The 7,763-nt window shown below is 27.0% G+C and overlaps 1 long non-coding RNA gene across 1 annotated transcript; it reads right to left on the reverse strand.

Annotated features, from left to right (window-relative positions):
- Nucleotides 1-799: 799 nt before the first annotated feature.
- Nucleotides 800-1,616, reverse strand: LOC114417295. Its single transcript, XR_003667731.1, has 3 exons — nucleotides 1,549-1,616; nucleotides 1,163-1,242; nucleotides 800-914 (listed from the first exon to the last, which is right to left on the reverse strand). It is a non-coding gene; the product is annotated as an uncharacterized LOC114417295 (long non-coding RNA).
- Nucleotides 1,617-7,763: the final 6,147 nt, after the last annotated feature.

Consider the following 7,763-nt stretch of genomic DNA (forward strand, 5'->3'; position numbering starts at 1 on the left):
GCCATGCACTTGAATATGTAAAGATGGATGAGGAGCACAAAAAAATTTAAGATGTTGTGTTGTGAGAACTCAGAAAACAAAATAAAGGCAAAATACCCCAAAGGATTCAAAGTTTTGGGTAGGAAAAAATCAAAAAACAAAAAAAAAAGTTACCCAATGACACAAACATGAACACAAAAAAAATTAATTTTATTGTAGTGCGAGAACTAAGAAAACAAAATAAAGGGAGGACACCCAAAAAATGAAAGCTTTGTGAGAAACAAAGAAACAAAGAAAACATAGACAGAGAAAAAAAAAAAAAAAAAAAAAAACAAACCTCTTTGAGATAAAAAGGATTTAAAAACCAAACCTTTTTGGAGTAAAAAATGACAGCTTTAGTGTCTTCTTCCACCTTTCTCTGCATACAATAGTGATTCATAAAAAACAATGAACATGCAGTGAGATAAACAAAAATGGAACCAAAACGAAAATAGAAGTAAAATGGAATATGAAGAGGAATGGAGAGGAACGAAAATGGAAGATGGAGAAACAAAGAAGCAAAGAAAACGAACCTATACACATAGAAACAAAGAAAACAAACCTGTTTGAGATAAGAATGAGATAAAAATTAAAATTTTTGGAGTTAAAAATGGTAGCTTTAGTGTCTTTTTCCACCTTCTCTACATACAATACTGATTCATAAAAAAAAAATCAACATGCAGTGAGATAAACAAAAATGGAACCAAAACGAAAATAGAAGTCAAACGGAATTGAAGAGGAATGGAGAGGAACGAAAATGAAAGATGGAGAAACAAAGAAAACGAACCTATAGATAGAGAAACAAAGAAAACAAACCTGTTTGAGAAAAAAATGAGATAAAAATCGAACCTTTTTGGAGTTAAAAATGGCAGCTTTAGTGTCTTCTTCTACCTTCTCTACATACAATAACAATTCATAAAAAACAATCAAGATGCAGTGAGATAAACAAAAATGGAACCAAAACGAAAATAGAAGCAAAACGGAATATGAAGAGGAACGAAAATGAAAGTTGGAGAAACAAAGAAACAAAGAAAAAGGAATATGAAGAGGAATGGAGAGGAATGGAGAGGAGCGCAAATGGAAGATGGAGAAACAAAGAAACAAAGAAAATGAACATGTAGACAGAGAAACAAAGGAAACAAACCTATATGAGATAAAAATCAGATAAAAATCAAAGCTTTTTGGAGTTAAAAATGGCAGCTTTAGTGTCTTCTTCCACCTTCTCTGCATACAATAACGATTCATAAAAAATAATAAACAGGCAGTGAGATAAACGAAAATGGAACCAAAACAAAAATAGAAGTAAAACGGAATATGAAGAGGAATGGAGAGGAACAAAGATGGAAGATGGAGAGGATGTAAAAAATTAGTAACAACTCTTGTAGAAAAAATGGCAGAAGATAAATTTTTTAAAAAAAGAAATTAGGAAAAAAATGACACCTTTTTTCTTCAACACCGAACCTGTACTCATGTACAAAACAAAATAAAGGTAGAATACCCAAAAAAATTGAAGCTTTTGTGTTTACGAACCTGTACTCATGAAGTTTTTGAGATAAAAATCGCAACTTTAATGTGTTCTTCCACCTTTTCTGCATACAACATGCCAACAAATATATTGAACCATTACACCACCAAAAAAGGACGAAAACACAAAAAGCTGGGCATATGAAGCAATGAGCACGTTGGAGAAAGTCCAGGAACACAAAAAAATTTAAACTTTTGTATTGCGAGAAGTCAAAAAACAAAATAAAGGCAGAACACCCCAAAAATTTTAAGCTTTTGTGTTTACGAACCTGTACTCTTGGATTTTTTTTTGAGATAAAAATCACAACTTTAATGTGTTCTTCCACCTTCTCTGCATAAATAAACACACGTCTTCTACCATTGTAGTTCAAGAGGGAAAAAGAGAAGAATAGAAGAAGAAGAAGAAGAAGAAGAAGAAGTGAGAAGTGAGAGAAAGGGGTCAGCGCACAAATGGAAAAAAATAGAAATGAGGAGTGAGAGAAAAGGATTAAAAGAGAATGGGAATGGGTGAACGGAGTGAGAATAGGAATGGAATGGAAACGGGAAAAGAAGAGATGGAAAAAACCGGGCAAGACACGTGGAGAACGGGAAAGGCTGGACGGAGTGAGAATAGGGATGGGGAAAGAATAGATGAAAAAAATCGGGCTCGAGGGAGGGGCAAAATAATGGGAAGGGGAAAAGAAAACATGCAAAAACGGAGATTTGAGGATTAATTATTATTTTTTTGGACAGGTGTCACCATGAGAAACAACAATATAAGATAGAGATAATCTTTCAAAATCTCAATCTCCTTAATACTATCGGATAGAGGACAACCGACATGTTGGGGTTGTAGAAATCCTCCTAGAGGATTACCTTTTAATTCAACTAGCATAATATTTGTGCATTAATATTAAATTTTATTAATATTTAAAATCTTGTATATATAATTAAAATAATGTTATTATATGAGTATAATATTATAAAATGACATTTTTAAACTTAAAATAATTAGGTTAAATATATTCTAAAATGTATTAATTTAAAACATTAGATAATGTAATAAAAAAATTGTAAGTAAAAAAATATTAATGTAAATACCTAACACGTTTTCCTAAAAATAATATAATAAATAATACATTTTTAAGTAATTTTTATGTGATTTATTATAATGTAATAATACTTACATTAGTCCCTAACATATGACTTATTATTATTACTTAGAAGAATCTTCAACACTTATTTGGATAAATTTATAATGTCAAAAGTGATTTGGATAGTTATTTAAATTGTTCATTATTCATAATTGAATAGTTTTTTTTTTTTTAGACTAGGTACTTAGATGGTGGTTATCCTAGGATTGTTTATTGGTGGGATTTGATTGGATTTAGGGTGAAATCAAATTGGAATCAATCATATTTAATTTATTTGGTTTCATTTTTGAAAAAAATTATGGTTATGTTTAGTCTAATTAACTGAAAAAATTAGCTTGAAGTTGTAAAGCTAACTAATAAGAAAAGTTAAAAGCTAATTTATGAAATTATAAATATTCAGTAAAATTAACTTTTAAATAATTGAAAATGATATAAAAAATAATAAAATCATGATTTATTTTAAAAAGGTAATCAAGAAATTTGATAAATATATTAAGGATAAAAATGAAAAAAAATAAATAAAAAAATTAAAAACTAATATTAAAAAAAAAATATTATTTCAAGTAGAATTTTAAAAAAGTTAAAAATTACTAAAAATTATTTAAAAATTTATTTACCGAACAATTAAATTAATTTTTCAACTAATAAAACCTAGCAGAAATATTTTGTCCAACATAATTTATGCCCAATTCAATTAACACGGCCCTAGTTTAGTCCATACCATGGTTATCCTAAAAAAATTATTATATTATTATCTATTCTAAAAGAAAAACTAATTTTATATTAATGACGGTAAAATATTTTGTTTTTTAATAACTAAATATTTATTTATTAAATATTTTGATTCTTTCTATAATTATCACTCTATATCTAGTTAAATTCTTAACTTAAAATATGATAATATATATATATATATATATATATATATATATATGTGTGTGATGATAAATATAATAAAATTAAGACACTAAATAATAGTATATAAGATCATAAGAAGAATAAATAAATGAAAGAAAAAAGAAAAAAAATCCAAACTGATCATATTTAATTTATTTAGTTTGATTTGTGTTTTAAATTTGTTTATGCTCGATTTAAATTGAACTAATTCGATTAACATCGTTGCACCAACCCTATATATTACAAAACGATTAATTTAATGGGAAAAAAAAAGTTAAAGAAGTAAAGTGGTAAAAACATAAAAGGCCCAAACAAAAATATTAGGGTATTTAAACATTTTGACGGCACCTATATTAATTTTATTTTTTAAGGTATTAATATTTTGAGAGAACTTATATCAATTTTATTTTCTTATGAATTTTTTAACCATTAAGACAATAATAGATAACTATTGTGTATGAAGAAAAATTGGTTGAAATGGGTCAACGACCACCTTTTAAGTGCTTTCAAATTCTTCAAAAGATATTAGTCTCAACTCTCAATAAACCATAGAAATACCCTTTACAATCATGTGTGTATAAAAAATAATTAACAAAATTATTTTTTAAGTATTCTAAATTCTAAATCAATCCGTTTTTAGAATTCATAAATTAATTCCCTAGGTTCATCTTTCTCATAGAAATTCCCTAATATAAAAGAAAAATCAACTTTAATCCATTCCAAAAATCCCATAAAGCAAGTATATTTTTATTTGGATCTCATTTGGAAATCACTCAAGAAAAACATTCAAGATCACATATCAAGGCTCTTAAGCCCTAACCATTATCAGTTAAGCCATAGGTCATCACTTAAGCCATAATCATCAACGCTTAAGCCCCACTACTCCCAAAGATCACCTTAACCTTAGTGTTGTCATCGCTTAAGCCACCAATCACAGCTTATGGCACACATATCCATAGCTTAAGCTCTAGTGCTGATAGAGGTTATTTCATCATGTCACGACTTAAATATGCTCATATCCACTGCTTAACCTCAAGCACTGACAGAAGCTAACAAACCTTGTCACAACTTAAGTTGTGCATATCCACCACTTAAGCTCTAGCACTACTAGAGATTATTTCACCCTTTATCGAGCCCACAACTTAAGCGATATAAACCATGGCTTAAGCCATGTAGGTACAACACAATTCCGAATGAAAAACATGGTTGCCCTCTCATGGCTTCCAAACCAACCCAAAGCTTTCTCAACTCTATAAACACAATTTTCTCATCAACCAACACCATAAAAACCATTTCAAACTCAGAATCACACAAACATAGACATCAAGGTGAGGCAAATTAAGTTTCCCTTATCAACTAGGTTTTGGGATTTTCTTGAAGAAGAAAATAAAAATAAAAACTTGGTACTCTTGGAGATTTCTTTCCTCACTCTTGCTATGGATTCAACTAGAGGAGGCCTATCTCAATGTCAAAACAAGCTTCAATCAAATTTTGGTCCATCCATCAAGATTTTAGATGGAACCCATTTCATGGCTTTTTGAAAAAGAGAAGAAACATGAACCTAGAGACTAAAGAAGCTCTAGGAATTCAAAAAAATAAGGTCCCCTTTGAGTGAATTCAAGAGTCCTTGCTCTTGAGAGGAGAAGAAAAAGAAGCTCAGAGAGGAAGAAAATATGAGAGAATGAAATCTTCATATTTTAAAACACTTAGGGAGATTGTTAGGATTGCAAAATGGACTTTTACTATGTTGCTATACCCGTTTCCTGAAAAGACATGTGTCAAGGACCAAAAACTAAGCCCAACATCAATTAAGCTCACTAAAACACATAAAGCAAAAAAAAATATTATTCTTAATTAGTTATTATATCAAATAACATAAATTTAATTCCTATTCAATTTTTTTATCAAATACTTATGGTACATTATGAAGACCAGAGTGTCACATTTTATTTTTTAAATCATAACTTATTGGAAAATAAAGTTAACAATTATACATTATTTTAATCTTGATAAAAAAAATACCTATATTATCTTATGTTATTAGCAATGAAACAGTTTTTTTTTTACTATTTGAAATGAGACGTTTATAATTAATAAACCATATATTAATAAAAAAACATTTAAAAAAAACATATAGTTGACATTTAAATTACTTTTTATTTTCAAATACAAACAACACATTGTTGATTAAAATTTATTAAATACTATAAAATTAGAATAAAGACTCATTACATATAAGATGCGATTCATTAAAATTTATAATTTTTAATAAATTTAAGTCAATAATAAAAAAAAAACATATTTAACGGTTTGAGTGTAGAAAGTATATTTCTAATATTTATCAGATGTTTAAAAGAATAAACTAAAAGGTGTCTATTAAATATTCTATCAGGACATTCAAAACCTCTACTCATTTAATATCATCTTAATTAAATCACCACTTGAGTTCCTGCATGTGTACATGATTGAAGGCATCTTTGAAGAATCAAATGAATGCATGTCTATATACGTACCTGCCTATTATTACTCATAAGTACGAAATTTAGAAAAATAAATTAGCATACATAAAAAGGAAGATCATAGATAGTTCATTTATAGATATTTTATTTATATTCTGTTTGGTTTAGGAAATAAATAAAAAACAAAACTAGTATATATATAAGCAAAACAAATAAGAAATTTTTTTTATTAGAAAAGTGATTGAAAAATTATTAGATTTTAAGGTCATTGTAGAGAAAGAAAAATAAAATTTTATATCCACGTATTTAGTTGGAAAGAAAAGATATAGATGTTTTTTCAATTAAATAAACAATTATATCCTAAAATAGATATGGGCTGTGAAGTAATATATAATTTATTGTATTTTTTTTATACTTTGTATTTACTTTCATTATTTTAAATTTTTGACAGGTTTAAATACATTCTTAGTCGTTATAATTTAGTGTTTTTTGTTTTTCATCCTTGAAAAATTATTTTTTATATTTTTAGTCTTTATAAATTATTTTTATTTTATTTATAATTCTTAAAATATTTTAGATAACGCTATGAATAGTAAAAAAATATTATCTAAAGTGTCATAATAAAAAAATAAAACAAAAATAGTTTGCAATGAGTAAAAATAAATAAATAATTTTGTGAGGATGAAAAATAAAAATTTATTAAATTGAAAGACTAAAAAGATGTTTAAGCCTTTTTAATATATTTACTCAAATAAATTTTAAAACCATTACAAATTATACAGTATTATTTTATCAAAAGGAAGAGAGCATATGAGTATTATATGACAACTGCTGAGAAATGGGAGACCAATAATATAATTTAAAAGTAAATAAAAAAAGAAATATCTTTAATTATTTTTCATTTTTTTTACTAATTTATATAGAAAAATGCATAAGAAGATTTACATTATTGTTTTTTTCTTTCTCAACAATTTCATTGTTAAACCCACTAATAAGGAAAACACACTAACGTAATTATTCTATTTCTCTCCCACCACTTTCTTTTCCTTTTCAATGAAACCAAAGAGAATATTAGCTAGTAATTTTCCCACATGGAACCAACGAAGTACCGAATTAAAATATATAATATCATATTGTTTTCTTGTATTGTCAGTCGTTTGTCTCTATAATATTTCTCATTTTCTTTTTCTAACATGTATATTAATTAGTTTGCCGATAAAAAAAACGTATATATATCAACAAATTTTTAGATTTATTTTTCTCAATTTTTTATCATATATTTCTTATTATGTTTTAGATGTTTAAAAGTAAAATCTCACTAAAAGAATGCGCAATTAATTTTTTAAACTGGGATTATTTATCAATAAATTAATAAATATTTTGTAAAAAAAAGATGTTTAAAAGCTCAAATGAAAAATACGTGTTCATTTCTCCACAAACACACATAGACGTACTAGTTAATTAGAAAGAAAGAAAGAAAGGAGAGAGAGAGAGAGAGAGGAATTGAAGACTTTGCTGGCATTGCATGTGATTGTTTATCTTCTTGTCTCAAAGTTAAATTCCGTCATTCCAACCGTACATGTCGAATGTAAGGAAACGCGTTTTCTAAAGATCAAAATCCCACCAAAGTCGTTAATTAACAGATCCAATTTTAATATAGATATCACCGACAACCGCGTATTCTATCTATAAAACTGGGCACTTTCTTCAAGGATGTACTACACCAGTACCT

This window comes from Glycine soja, chromosome 6, assembly GCF_004193775.1.
Source record: "Glycine soja cultivar W05 chromosome 6, ASM419377v2, whole genome shotgun sequence".
Lineage (NCBI taxonomy): Eukaryota > Viridiplantae > Streptophyta > Magnoliopsida > Fabales > Fabaceae > Glycine > Glycine soja.